Source organism: Hordeum vulgare, chromosome 2H (assembly GCF_904849725.1).
Source record: "Hordeum vulgare subsp. vulgare chromosome 2H, MorexV3_pseudomolecules_assembly, whole genome shotgun sequence".
Classification (NCBI taxonomy): Eukaryota; Viridiplantae; Streptophyta; class Magnoliopsida; order Poales; family Poaceae; genus Hordeum; species Hordeum vulgare.
The window spans coordinates 516,987,622-517,003,740 of record NC_058519.1 but is presented as its reverse complement, the minus strand read 5'-3'; positions in this window follow the sequence as shown (position 1 = coordinate 517,003,740).

Here is a 16,119-nt window from a genome sequence, read left to right as displayed (position 1 = left end):
TGTTTATTTTTGCTTTTCATTTTTTGTTTTCCATTTAATTCTTTTTCATTTCAAACATATCATAGAATTTGGTACATATATCATAGAATTTCTCGTAGAACGTATATCGTAGAATATCTCGTACGATCATATATATATATATATAAGCATACACACATGCATATATATATATACAATTTGGATATAAAATTTCTCTTACAACTTGCGGATCAATTACATGCATGCATTAACCGGTGTAGTGGTATTCTCCCTTGGGATCTATGGTCTCATCCAGCAAAAATTCGACAAATTCCTCTTGAAGTGCTCGTATGCATTCCGTTCGGAGGAGTTCCTCTCACTTCTTCGTCATCTTTTAAAGGAGACCAATATGAATATTTTATATGTGTGTGTGTGTGTGTATATATATATATATATATATTAGACCATGAATATAAAAATTGTGAATAATGTTTACGTACCGCAAGAGTTCCTGGTTTAGTGGGCAGTTCGGTCGTAAAAGAGTGAATGTTCTCGCAAACAAAGTATGCACATAAATTATTCTCCGGTTGCTGTCGCATGCAAAACTTTACGAGAATATAATTCAGTCAGATAATAATCAAGCATTATAATGGTATTGAAACTAGAACTAAAGATATGCGCGGACGTAGCTAGTAATACTTAATTACCCTGGACGGTGTCCATCACAGCTCTGGTTTCCATTCACCGCGAACATTCTTGATGAACCGGCTCCAAACCCTGCCCGACAAAGAAAATTAATAAAAGGAGTCATTGATTAATTGATATCAGTTAATGAACTAAAGAGGCCGACATGTGTGATAATGATTCAAATTACCGGTCCAACATCAACTTCAGGGACTTGTACTCACCTTCGTCTTTTCTTAGTGAGTCGAGTACTTGAACTTTTCCCTGGTCAATCGTAATGACGAACATGATAAATTAGAATCTGCGTTATATAAACGGGCATACATGAAACTCATCAAGAACTATACGTAAAGTTAACATCGATCGGATAAGCAAAATATAATTTATAGTACAAGACAACAGTAACACGTACTTGAAGTAGTAAGGGAATAATATTTTTTCATTGTAATTTAGTATCTCGAAAAAACGAAACAAGTTCTCCTGTGTCTCTTTTGGGTATTCTGCTACCGCCTTTTCAAAAATGGTATTTGGGTCAATGAAGCCAATGCCATATAGTCCATCTCTTTTCATTTTAAGCATCTTCATTCTGGATAACACCACACATACAAAATAATATAGTGAGGATAATTAGATGCAAATGAATGAGCCAATGAGCTAGAGACTTGAATTACATAAAGAAATCACTTACAAACAATAGCAAATGACGAGAGATTTGTCGAGTGCGTCTTGATTGTATAACTGCCAAAATTCTGGCATCTCAACCCACAAATATTTGCAACTGAAGAAATGCTCCGGCTTGACTTTCACCATTAGGGACTCACGCCCGAGTTCTGCTTCCTTCATGTACCAGGTATGCAATTTGTACATTTTTGTTGGTAGCTGCTTGACATGCTCAGGCCTGACGAGAGGTTTCTTGGGTTGAAATGTCCATACTAGTTGGTTATTCCTTTCCATCGTGGAAGGAATGCTCTCGTTGCCTAGGAGTTGTGCAACAGTGACACCAGCCTCCATATCCATCTTTTGAGCAACATGGGGATCGACTACGAACTCATCGGTACCCACCTTGAGCGACTGGATCTGATGGGGTTATAGTCCTAGGGTAGGGTCATGGGCCTGCCCTGTAGGTCCTACCCAAGGACTACCCCTCACAAAGGACAAGGCCCTTAGTCAGTTCCGACTGAACTAAGGAGTCCCCATCATCCAGTCGGTAACAGGTCCTCGATCATCCAGTCGGAGACTAGCATTCGGAGGATATCAAGCTAACCGACTGTATACCACTCGGAACATCGTAACCCCCCTGGAGGGAAACGGTCGTACGTTTCCAGGTGCATTTATTAGCATTTAGGGTGTACGTTACCTGTAACGTACGCATTCAATCGCCACTACTCCACCCCTGTACCGAAACCGTTGTGGAGGGCAGCGCACTCTATATAAGCCACCCTCCCCCGCTGGTAGAGGGGTTAGCAACTCATTGTATTTCATATTTCCACTCGACAACAAGCTCCCTGAGCACTAAGACGTAGGGCTATTACCTCCACCGCAGAGGGGCCTGAACTCATACAACCTTGCCGTAGCTAAGGCTCTGCCCATCCTTTTCGTACCCTACACATCTACTGTCAGGCTTATACCCACGACAGTTGGCGCCCACCGTGGGGCAGGCGTCTAAGCGACTTCCGGCGAGTTTGCGACTACTTCCTTTCGTCATGTCGTCCGGTGGAGGTTCGAGCATGGGTCACCAGATCTTCTTCGGCGCTCTCTCCTTAAGCATCGATGATTCGGCGTGGCTTCGGGATGCTCCTCTCGACGTCGAGGCGCTTCCCCATCGTGGGGCTACGCACTTCCGTGCCGGCGCCCGCGGCATTCTTCTTCTCCAACAGTCGGCTCCGGTGTCGACCTGCACCGCCGTCACGCGCCGTAGCAAGCGGTCTCGTCGTCCGCGGCTCCAGCGTTGGGTGCAACACGCCCAGGCGTGCCAGAACGCGTCTTCGCAAGTGGCGGTTCTAGAGTCTGTTGTGGTTGCCCTGCAGTCCCAGCACTCGGGCTCGGTTCCGACCGAGTTTCCTTCCGAATACGCGGGTCGCGGGCCTGCAGCAGAAGTACACATGGCCAACTCCCATGAAGATCCCCGTCAAGCTGGCCGGAACGAGCACGAGATCGGCGAAACGTCCGACGCGCGTCGTCCACCTCGCCGTTCTGCCAGTCGACACACTCGGCGGAGCAACGTGGAGTTGTTCCGCACACCCCTCCTCAACTTGGCTGCAGCTGCCAAGATAGCCGATTCCCTCCAGCCGACTGATTCAGAGGCTGGTAGGGGAATCGAGCAGATCCGAGCCCTGTTGCACACGGCGTAGCAGCAGAATTCGGCAGTCTCCCAGTCGCATAACAGGATCCATAATAGTTCCGTTCATGCGAATACGCATCGGTCGGTTCACAGCCCTGGTTCCCATCAGCGGCACAGAGGAGGCAGCCGTTCCATAAATCACGAAGATCGCCGCCGTTCACGCACCCCTCCGCGGGGTGGGCCCTACGGGCTCCGACATCATGATGATCGGCGTTCAGTCGGTGACACTTACGACCCAAGGCCTGACGCAAGAGGGCGTATCGCTCAGCGAAGGGTCGACAGGGGCCGAGCCCACCGCGAGGGTTATGATATGGACCGTCCGAGCGGAAGCAGGACCATCGTGTCTGGTCCCGAGTGTTTTAGTCGAGCCATCCGTTCGGCTGACATCCCGCCAAACTTCAGATTGGCAACGGGAATCAGCAAGTTTACAGGAGCGTCCAAGCCAGAAACGTGGCTGGATGACTACCGAGTGGCAGTCCAGATCGGAGGAGGGGACGACCATGTCGCCATGAAGCACCTCTCTCTGATGCTCGACGGCTCGGCTCGAGCGTGGCTGAACCAGTTGGCCCCCTCAAGCATCTACAGCTCGGCAGATTTGGCCCGGGTGTTCATCAGGACCTTCGAAGGGACGTGCAAGCGCCCTGCTGGCCTCGTGGAGCTCCAGCACTGCGTCCAGAAGCAGAATGAGCCCCTGCGAGACTTCATCCAGCGTTGGACAACTCTCTACCATACGGTGGAGAACGTCACCGAGCATCAAGTAGTCTGCGCCTTCAAGGCAGGCGTGCGGTACAGAGATCTGTATCTGAAATTCGGTCGAACAGGCGACATCTCCATGAGCAAGATGATGGAAATAGCGACGCGCTATGCTAATGGCGAAGAAGAAGACCGCATCCGAAGCGGCAAGCACAAAACAGTCGCTGATGGAGATGGAGGCAACACTCGGAAGCAGAAGCACAAATCTCCGACTGCTCCACAAGCAGAAGCCGCAGCCATAACCAATGCCAAGTTCAAGGGCAAAGGGAAGGCTCACTTCACCCCCAAGAAGAAGCAGTTCAATAACCCCATCCTGGACCAGCCATGTCCGGTTCATACGAAGATGGATGAAGAGGGCAACCCCATATATGCGAAGCATACCACTCGACATTGTCGCCTCCTGATCCAGGGGTTCAGCGAAGGGCAACCGAGTGAGAAGGACCATGAACAGGATGAGGAGGATAAGGAGGATCCGTTCCCCCAAGTCCATGCAACCCTGATGATTTTTGCTGACGTCGAGAGCATGGGTCGACTGAAGCTGGTGAACAGGGAGGTGAACATGGCCACCCCTGCCAGCCCCAAGTTCCTCAAATGGTCTCAGACTGCGATCACCTTTGACCAGTCGGATCATCCAGCACATGTACCCACCCCGGGGAGACAGGCTCTGGTCGTCGACCCGGTGGTGGAAGGAGTCCGACTGCGCAAAGTCCTCATGGATGGCGGCAGCGGCTTGAACATCATGTACGCCGACACACTCAAGGGGATGGGCATCCCAATGTCCAAACTCAGCGAGAGCATCATGCAGTTCCATGGAGTCGTCCCTGGACGGAAGGCCAAGTCACTCGGCCGGATCAGCTGACATTCGAAGTGGTCGACTTCCAGAGCGCTTATCACGCAATTCTGGGTCGCCCAACGTATGCGCGTTTCATGGCCCGTCCATGCTACGTATACCTGAAGCTGAAGATGCCATGCCCGAAGGGTGTGATCACCATCACAGGCAATCGGCAGCGGGCCGAAGAGTGTCTGCAGCAGGGATCAAGAATCGCCGACCAGCAGATGGCCGTCCTCGAGCTTGACGAGTACAAGAAAATAGTCGACCCCGCCGACCTGATGCACTCGAAGAAGCCAACTTTAGAGTCTGCATTTCAGTCGGCGGGAGAAACGAAGAAGGTCAGCATCCACCCGACGGACGCCACTGCTGCCCCGACGAACATCTCCACCACCCTCGATCCTAAATAGGAAGCTGAGCTCACCCAATTCCTCCGTGAGAACTAGGACATCTTTGCATGGAAGCCCTCTGACATGCCAGGTGTACCCAGGGAGTTGGCTGAGCACCGACTGCACGTGGATTCCACTGCTCGGCCTGTCCGAGAGCGCCTGCGCCGGTCCGCCGCGCACAAGAGGAAAGCAATCGGGGAAGAGGTGGCCAAGCTGTTGGCGGCCAAATTCATTCGCGAGGTTCACCACTCCGAGTGGCTCGCCAATGTTGTCATGGTGCCCAAGAAGGACAAGTCGCTCCGAATGTGCATCGACTTCAAGCATCTCAATAAGGTCTGCCCGAAAGACCATTTTCCGCTCCCCTGGATAGATCAAATTGTCGATTCGACTGCGGGTTGCGAGCGTCTGTCATTTCTTGATGCCTACTCGGGCTATCATCAGATCCGTCTGTATGGTCCCGATGAGTTAAAAACAGCCTTCATCACCCCATTCGGGTGCTTCTGCTACATCACTATGCCATTCGGTTTGAAGAATGCAGGAGCTACCTTTATGCGCATGATCCAAAATGTCTCCTCGACCAGATCGGTCGGAATGTGGAGGCGTATATGGATGATATCGTAGTCAAGTCACGCAAAGGTTTCGACCTGCTGACTGACTTGGCAGAAACATTCGCCAACCTTCGTAGGTACGATATCAAGCTCAACCCCACCAAATGTTCATTCGGCGTTCCCAGCGGAAAATTACTCGGTTTCTTCGTTTCCGATGTGAGGGCTGCCAGTTCTACTCCAATAAGTCCCACAAGCCGACGTCTGCGTTGAAGACGATCCCTCTTGTGTGGCCGTTTGCAGTGTGGGGATTAGATACAGTCGGTCCATTCAAGACAGGCCAAGGTGGATACACACATCTGTTGGTGGCAGTCGACAAGTTCACGAAATGGATCGAAGCCAAGCCCATCAAGAAGCTCGACGCCTCAACAGCCGTCAAGTTTGTCAAGGACATCATCTTCAGATTCGGTGTACCTCACAGCATAATCATGGACAACGGGACAAACTTTGATTCGGACAGATTCAAAGGTTTCTGTACAAGCCAAGGTATCCGAGTGGACTTTGCTTCCGTGGCGCACCCGCAGTCCAATGGACAAGCACAGCGGGCAAACAGACTTATTTTGCAAGGTTTGAAGCCCCGACTCCTGCGAGAGATAGGACATGCCGCTGGCGCTTGGGTCACCGAGCTACCTTCAGTGCTTTGGGGTCTTCGCACAACCCCGAACAGATCTACAGGGCGATCACCGTTCTTCCTCGTCTACGGAGCAGAAGCAGTCCTTCCGAGTGACTTACTTCACAACGCTCCACGAGTCGAACTCTTCTCCAAAGCTGAAGCAGAACAAGCAAGGCAAGACGGAGTGGACCTTCTAGAGGAGGAGCGCGAGATGGCACTGACTCGCTCAACCATTTATCAACAAGATCTGCGGCGTTTTCACGCGTGACACGTCAGGAGTCGTACGTTCCAAGCAGGCGACCTGGTGCTCTGAGTGGATCAGCAAAAACCTCACAAGTTGGCTCCTGCCTGGGAAGGACCCTTCATCATCTCAAAGGTGCTGAACAATGGAGCATACAGACTCTACAACGTCGACAGGGAGATAGACGAGCCGCGAGCATGGAACGGAGATCTCCTGAAGCGCTTCTACACGTGACCGTCGACTGAAGCAATGTAAAGAACAAGTATTGGTGAAATAATATAAAGCAGATTGAGTTTTTTGCAGGTTCAAAGTTCTTCCGCGGTCGCAGACTCCGGTATCAAAAAAAAAACTTAGCTGCGATCCAGAATCTCCTAAGTATGAACTTTCTCCGAGTGTGCACTTAACGTCACACTCGGGGACTTAGCTGCGATCCAGAATCGCCTAAGTATGAACTTTCTCCGAGTGTGCACTTAACGTCGCACTCGGGGACTTAGCTGCGATCCAGAATCGCCTAAGTATGAACTTTCTCCGAGTGTGCACTTAACGTCACACTCGGGGACTTAGCTGCGATCCAGAATCGCCTAAGTATGAACTTTCTCCGAGTGTGCACTTAACGTCACACTCGGGGACTTAGCTACGATCCAGAATCGCCTAAGTATGAACTTTCTCCGAGTGTGCACTTAACGTCACACTCGGGGACTTAGCTGCGATCCAGAATCGCCTAAGTATGAACTTTCTCCGAAGTGTGCACTTAACGTCACACTCGGGGACTTAGCTGCGATCTAGAATCGCCCAAGTATGAAATTTCTCCGAGTGTGCACTTAACGTCACACTCGGGGACTTAGACGCGATCCAGAATCGCCTAAGTATGAACTTTCTCCGAGTGTGCACTTAACGTCCCACTCGGGGACTTAGCTGCGATCCTGAATCGCCTAAGTATGAACTTTCTCCGAGTGTGCACTTAACGTCGCACTCGGGGACTTAGCTGCGATCCAGAATCAACTAAGTATGAAATTTCTCCGAATGTGCACTTAACGTCACACTCGGGGACTTAGCTGCGATCCAGAATCGCCTAAGTATGAATTTTCTCTGAGTGTGCACTTAACGTCACACTCGTAGACTTAGCTGCGATCCAGAATCGCCTAAGTATGAACTTTCTCCGAGTGTGCACTTAACGTCACACTCGGGGACTTAGCTGTGATCCAGAATCGCCTAAGTATGAAATTTCTCCGAGTGTGCACTTAACGTCACACTTGGGGACTTAGCTGCGATCCAGAATCGCCTAAGTATGAACTTTCTCCGAATGTGCACTTAACGTCACACTTGGGGACTTAGCTGCGATCCAGAATCGCCTAAGTATGAAATTTCTCCGAGTGTGCACTTAACGTCACACTCGGGGACTTAGTTGCGATCCAGAATCGCCTAAGTATGAACTTTCTCCGAGTGTGCACTTAACGTCACACTCGGGGACTTAGCTGCAATCCAGAATCGCCTAAGTATGAACTCTCTCCGAGTGTGCACTTAACGTCACACTCGGAGACTTAGTTGCGGTCCAGCATCTCCTAAGTATTAACTTTCTCCGAGTGTGCACTGAACGTCACACTCGGGGACTTATCTGCGATCCAGAATCGCCTAAGTATGAACTTTCTCCGAGTGTGCACTTAACGTCACACTCGGAGACTTAGTTGCGATCCAGCATCGCCTAAGTATTAACTTTCTCCGAGTGTGCACTTAACGTCACACTCGGGGACTTAGCTGCGATCCAGAATCGCCTAAGTAATATCTTTCTCCAAGTGTGCACTAAACATCGCACTCGGAGACTTAGCTGTGATCCAGAATCGCCTAACTACATGAGTTATAGACCCTCAATGAGGCTCATGTGGATGTCAAAACAACTGACAACTACATGAGTTATAGACCCTCATTGAGGCTCATGTGGATGTCAAAACAACTGACAACTACATGAGGTGCAGACCCTCATTGAGGTTCATGCGGATGTCAAGACAACTGACATGTTCCGAATGTTTATCCCTGGCTTCACCAAGAAACGCCAAACAAAAACTCGAGTCAAAATTGCAACAGAAGAGTAAAGGATTCGATGTCAAGTTCAACCACAGATAATGGCTCGGTGTGGATCAAGCTTACCCACACCAAAACGAGAATGTAACGGCCAACAACAGTGGCCAAAGTTTCTTACAAAGCAACACTCGGCATACCGAGGATAATGTTTTCTTATGCGTCGTTTGGATCGACGCCAGGACTGGAGGGCTCTACGAACGTGTCCAGATCAATACCGTCGGCGATGCGGGTAGCACTCTCAAGGAAAGTTTCCATGAAGTCTTCGAATCGAAGTTTCTTTGTGTTGGCCACCTTCAATGTTTTCAGCTTCTCCTCGCGCACCTCCTTGCAATGGACTCGGACCAGGGACAGAGCAACATCTGCACCACAACGAGCTGCAGATTTCTTCCACGACTGCACTCGATTCGGAGTCTCCTCCAGTCGAGCCATCAGGTTCTCCATGTCCTGCCGCGACTCATCTTCTGGCCAAAGCTCCTTGTCGATTAGGCTGACGACTTCTCTCAGTCGACCGATGAAAGGACCAACTTTGCCCACGCGGATGTGCGCAAATCCCGATTGGCGTCCTCGCCGAGTGGCACGTTATCGCGAATCGACCGCTCCACATCAGCTGCTTCAGCTTCGGCGTCAATGCAAAAATCTACGACAACAGGACACGCAAACAATAAGCGCCGAGTGTGACACACATACCACAAGCACTCGAAAAAAGCAGGACTTACCAGCCAGACGCGTCATCATCTGCCGAGCCCAGTCACTGACGTATTTCTCCTGCGCTCTGCACCGTTTGTTCAACACGTCCATTTGTCCCATCAGAGCAGTCCTTTGTTTCCCCATCTTCTCAACCTCCTCAGTCAGCACTTTGTTCGCTTCACGAGCTTCCTCCAACAACTTCTCTCGCTCCGCCAGAACCACCTTCATACCATCCATTGCAAGCAGTGCCGCATCCCGCTCACCGGCAAACTGAATCTTCTCCGCCCTCAGAGTCTCATATGCTGTCCCCATTTCACAAGTTTTCTGCCAGCCAGCACCAAGAGACAATCAGATAATTCAGCAATAAAAGTCTAAGTTCTTCAGACCCCTGCGACGCAAGCATTCGACAACGGTCTCGGGGACTACGCCCAGTGGGTTCACTAAGAGTGACCCCACTGGCATGCAACTCAAGCAGGCCCGCCCTATTGAGATGCATGTTACCACCTACGCCTACGAGGCCAATACTACCTGACCTGGGTACAAATTACTCTCGGGGACTCTTACAGTAAGTGCACTCCGAGTGCCACAACTGCTCGCAGTCGGTCATATTATTTACAGACCTGACCAAACCAAAGACAATATGTATAAAGACAACTACCGGTGCAAGCACTCGACAGTAGTCTCGGGGACTACACCCACTGGGTTCACTCAGAGTGAACCCATTGCAAACAACAAATGCTATCCAAAAACACCCAGTGGGTTACAAGAGAAAAGTAATTACTTACTAGGCCACTTACTCGGATATCGTCCCGTAACTCCAAGCTCCGCTGGTACAAGGAGGCGATGGAGTCGTACGCCTTTTTGGCTTCTCCCGCCATCAGCTCGGCATGCACCATGGCCCCCTTGGCCGCTCCCACGTGATCCTCCGAGAGGTGCTGGATGTTGAACTCGACATTGGACGGGCCTGGCATCGTTGGAAGCTCCCTGGGCATCCCGAGGCCCGCTCCAGTCGGTTCAGCCGCCACCAGCGCCTCCTCAGTCGGCGGCATCGCTTCAATCGGCGGCATGTCCGCGGCGGGAGCAGCAACTGGCGGGACGGCCTCAAGGACAGGCTCTGCGGCTGCCTCAGGCCCCTCCTGGTCACCCTCACCCGCATAAATCGCCCCTGCCAGACCGAATGGCGCGAGATCTTAGAAAAAGAGAAGGACGAGACCGAAGACAGAATTCGAGACGCGATAGTATAAAACACTCGGAGTCACTACAACGCACCTGGCTAGGACGAGACGACGTTGTCCATGTCCATGGGGTCATCCTCCTGGCGCGCCGGAGAGGTGGCAGAAGTAGCGACTCTGTCGAGTGAAATCCATTCGACCAATAAACAGGAGTTCACTCGGATATCAGAAGAAATTAGAAGATCGATACACTTACGTGGAGGTGACGGGGACAGCAACCCTCATCCGCGGCAGAGCCTTCCGAGGTTTGGGCCCACTTGGTTTGGCCGCCTTGGAAGACCGACCCGCAGGCTCAGCGGCAGCATCCCTGGCCCTCTTGGTGCTCCGAGCACTCGGGACCACTGGGGTAGTGGGCGGAGCACTCGACGATGCCGGAGGGACCGAGGGAACGGCAGGCTCGTGTCGGCGCTTGGTCTGATGCTCTAATTGCGGAGGCGGCGAGTCCTGTTCTTCGCCTTCCTCCTCTTCCTCGCTAGTCTCTTCCTCCGACTCCCCGCTGTCGGAGACATACTCAGCGCTCTCCACGCTTCCCTCTTGGCTGCCTTCTTCCTCCTCCTCGTCCGGGTTCCCGTTCGAGACAGGAGAAAACCAGTTGGTCCACTTCTGCGTGAAATACAGTCGGCGACATCAAGCGACGAGCAGAGATTCAAGAAAGCGATAAAACTAAAACAGATACGTGCACTCGACACATGGTACTCACCTGATTCGGAGGAGGATTGTCCACGCTGAAAGCCCTCACTCGCCGAGACCCTCTGGGGTTCTCGCAGGCGCCTGTGATCTGGAGCACCCACGACGCCACCTTCTCCTCGGTCACGCTCAAGACGTTAGTCCGAGTGGAGTCCTCGGTCCCCGAGTAGTGCCACATGGCGTGGTCGCGAGCCTGCAGTGGTTGTATGCGCCGACCAAGGAAAGTCTCCAGCAAATCCATGCCGGTGACTCCCCTCCTGACGACGTCTACGAGTGCGTCGACCAAGGGCTGGATGTCGAGCTTCTCCGCCTTCGTGAGCGCGAGCTGCTTAGGTGGAGCGGGACGATCAAGGCTGAAAGGGGGCAACCCTGAAGAGGCGTTCGGACAGGCAACATCTTTGCAGTAGAACCACGTCGACTGCCAGTTCCTGACCGACTCGCTCAGCTGAAGAGCAGGATAACTACTCCGACTCTTTTTCTGGAAACCTAAGCCTCCGCAGAGTTGGAGAAGATGCGTTTTATCATCCGACTGGCTGAGTCGTTTGATAGTCTGAGATCTTGCAGAGAATATATGTTTGAACAACCCCCAATGGGGGGGGGCAGCTGATGAAGCACTCGCACATAACGATGAAAGCAGAGAGATGGGCAATAGCATTCAGAGGAAAGTGGTGAAGCTGTGCCCCGAAGTGGTTCATGATGCCCTTAAAGAAAGGATGCGGGGGCAGGGAGAAACCTCGGTAGACATGGCTGAGCAGCAAGACGCGCTCCCCCTCCCGGGGTGCCGGCTCGACCTCATTCTCCGCCGGCAGCCTCCAAGACTTGTGGACGATCATCCCGTCCTCCACCAGCTGCAGCAGATCCCCCTCTGTCACCGTGGAGGGGAGGAAGTCACCTTGAATCCACCCCGCCGGCAACGGCCGCTGCCGCCGCTGAGCAGGAGCCGCCGCCTTCCCCTTCTTCTTCCTTGCCTCCATCTTACTGGTCTGATCCTTGGTCATTGCGGAAGTTGCGAGTTCGCGGAGAGGGAGGAGGAGTGGAGAGGTTAGGTGCGCTGGAAGAGGCGAGGAGGACAAAGCAAAGGCAAAAGATCCGGCAGGCGTAACGAAAAACCCTTGCCGCCGGGATTTAAGTAAGGTTCCGACTGGGTCGTTGGCAGGTGGCCCCGAAACCTTATCCCCCGACCGGCGACGGCGATATCAGTGGAGGAGTTGACGGCGCGAGAATCGAGGCGTCAGGCACTACTCGAGCGCGCTGGCGTCATCCCCGCTGAGCGCGCGGAAACCGAAATTTGAAGATCCCGGAAAATCCGCTTCTGTCAGTTGACGGGTCGCGTCAAGAGATACCCCGAAAACACTCGGTTTCTGACAGTTTGTTCCACGGAGATTTCCACTCGAATCGTTGGTCTGAAAAGATAAAATGGATCGAGGCAAGCAACGCCCAAGCCAAATCCGTTCCAGTCGGATCCAAACTTCAAGCATCGCTTCGTCGTTCCAACCCCAATCCATTCGGGGACTAATGATGGGGTTATAGTCCTAGGGTAGGGTCATAGGCCTACCCTGTAGGTCCTACCCAAGGACTACCCCTCACAAAGGACAAGGCCCTTAGTTAGTTCCGACTGAACTAAGGAGTCCCCATCATCCAGTCGGTAACAGGTCCTCGATCATCCAGTCGGAGACTAGCATTCGGAGGATATCAAGCTAACCGACTGTATACCACTCGGAACATCGTAACCCCCCTGGAGGGAAACGGTCGTACGTTTCCAGGTGCATTTATTAGCATTTAGGGCGTACGTTACCTGTAACGTACGCATTCAATCGCCACTACTCCACCCCTGTACCGGAACCGTTGTGGAGGGCAGCGCACTCTATATAAGCCACCCTCCCCCGCTGGTAGAGGGGTTAGCAACTCATTGTATTCCATATTTCCACTCGACAACAAGCTCCCTGAGCACTGAGAAGTTGGGCTATTACCTCCACCGCAGAGGGGCCTGAACTCATACAACCTCGCCGTAGCTAAGGCTCTGCCCATCCTTTTCGTACCCTACACATCTACTGTCAAGCTTATACCAACGACAGGATCGATTGCACTGACTGTTCTCCCAGCTTGGGAATAGTGTTCCTGCTTCTAGTAAGGAGCATCGTCTTTGTTTGCCCTTTTTGATATGACTTGGCAATAGAGCGGTCATAGTCTGATTTAACTCTCTTCGGAGGCGACGGGTCTGCAAGATTGGCCAGAATGCGCTTGACGTCTACAGAGGTGTTATATCCTTTGGTACATGCTTTCTCTTGTCTTTATGGGCCTACAACTCAGCAGCCACTGTCTCATCTAATTCCTCTCTGGTCTTATCGTAAGCCAACTTTGGCGGGGGAGGAGAGGTGTGTTTCTTCCTAGGCTTATTCCGCTTTGGACTCTGGTTCTTTGACAGAAAATGAAATGGCTTTCCGGTGGCGGGTTGGCAGGGTGGAGTCGGCTGGCGCGGCGGAAGGAGGACTCGATGGCCTTGGTAAGACGATGCAGTCCTTTCTCCATAAGCAGAGGCCACGTATGACTTCTTGCAGTGTCTGATGCCCTTCACCTCTAGGAATGTCGAGCTGTATTGACTCATATCCCGACATCACTTCATCCACCCCGACACGAGCATAGCCAGGTGGAATCGGAGTGCTATGGAAGGTTGCACCACGGGAATTTGTTAAAGCATAGCCGACCGCTGCCTTCATGGATATGTTCTTGAGTTTCATGTGAAGCTCACAACTTTGTGTCTCTCTGATTTCATCCACGGGGTAGCTAGCCAATAGTGCATCGTCGGCAAGGACCCCCGTGGAACCCACGCTGATTTTCAGCATCGATGGGACGGTACTATCCAATGCTGGATCTGCTGGTTCCTCTAGCAGCTGAGGCGTCCTTTGGTAGCTAAGTGTGTCGATATGCTCGTGTTGCCGCAAGAATTTGCGTTCCAAATCCGTAAGCCGGTGAGTATCCTGCTTCTTCCTAGCTGACTCCTGATTCTTCTTTCTCGCATGGCTTTTGTAATTGCACCAGTCCTTAATCCCCTCAATCCACGGAACAACGCCTTTGCCTTGTGTTTGTCCCGGGTGTTCAGGATTCTTGAGGGCGCGTGTAAGCTCGTCGTTCTCTCTCTCAGGATGGAACACCCCCGTTCGAGCATCTTCTATTGCAGCAAGTATATCTTGAGAGGCATTTTTAAGACTTGCCTGCTCCACAAGCAACCCTGTCTTTGGGTCCAACTTTCCCTCATGCCCATAAAACCAATTCCTGCACCTTTCAGGCCAAGTGGATGTTTACGGAGTGACCCCTGCATCAATCATCTTCTGCTCGAATTCATCCCACTTAGGAATGCCACTCTTGTAGCCACCTGGCCCCACAGAATGGTGGTGCTATTTTTTCTGAGCATTTTCCTTGTTTATCCTCGCCCGCTCCTTAGCTGTTTCTGATTGCTTGAACTGCACGAATAAGTCCTAGTGATCTTTTATCTTCTCGTATTGTCTAGTGAATTCTGGAGTCTTGCCTTGTTTGTCGAAGTCGATCCATAACCTTTTCTTCGAGTTGCAGAATTGGGTGACCATCTTCTTAAGAGCAAACTTCTTGACTCTCTCACATTTTCTATCTGAGAAATGCTCTGGTAGGGTGAAATGTGTCATGAGCGTATCCCAAAGGAGATTTTTTGCTCTTTCGTCCACAAAACTAACTTCTCGATCTTGCTTTGGCCTATGCCATTCTTCAATGGAGATATGGATTTGGTCCCTGACAATAACTCCGCATTGACGTACAAATTTGGATGCATTCTTTCTGGGATCAGTTGGTTATCCACCTAATGTTACTGCGTCAATGTTGTACCTTATGCACTCGGGCAACTTTTTGGCTGGGCCTCGTACTGCCCTGCTCGTAGAAGTTTTGCTCGATCCGGAGGGCTAAAAGAGGAGATTCGTTAATTAATATATATATACAGATCAATTAATACACATCTAATGATCATCACAAGCCAAATATATACCTCGTCAGACTTTGATAATTCGAGAAAAATTTCTTCAACATCATCGTCGTCTGGTTCCCCTTCGTCTCTTGGTTGTTCTTCCTCAATTCCCTCACCGGATGGCTTAAGGTATTGCATGCAATCATCATCTGCTTCTTCATTCTCTTTGTTTCCACAGCGTATCATGTCGTACAAGACATCCTGTTGATCATGGTGTCTGTGTCTACCGTCCATAGCTTAACTAACCGACAAAAAGATAAAACAATTTAGTATTCACTTTAGCTAGCAAGATCATCATGTATATATAATATCACTAATACATCGAATAATCCACTTAAATAATGCATCATCCAATAATCCATTTAATATTATCGAATATATAATCTTGAATACATCACTAATACATCTCTCGAATAATATCTAACTGGTCAACCAAAAAAGAGCCGCCGCTGTATTGAGGCGCGGGCGATGGACACCCAAAGAGCAAGAACCATCACCGGATCATAGCTGGGTGAGATCCCTGAAGAACCTGCCAGGTATTGGAGAACCTGGCTTCCAACGCTTCCATGTAGCGACGGACGTGCTCGTCCTCCTCCCTGACACGGCGACGTACCTCCTCCTTAGGGGCCACCAGCCTCGGCACCGAAAGTGGCCCACGCGACCGCCACCAAAGAAGCTCCGGGTCAACGACGAGACCCCGGTTCCTCACCAAGCTGCACGCCCCGAAAGGTAGCTCCTCCCAGTGCCAGCCAGGCGGAGCCCAGTCCCGCACATGCTGGCGCCTCTCAAGCAGGTGGTCGCCACCGAGTCGACGAGGAGGATGCGGGCCAGACATCGTACGTCAACACCGAGAACCAATTCTACAACTATTTCAATTTCTACTATTTAATAAACTTTTACTGCTAGATACCAATAGAAACTATTTAATTAGTTTCAGCAAAAAACTCAACAAAAAAGAAAATATTGCTTATAGATAATAGTTGCTATATTATGTAATCCCCAATGATGCAATAAAGCACTGCTAACTAAT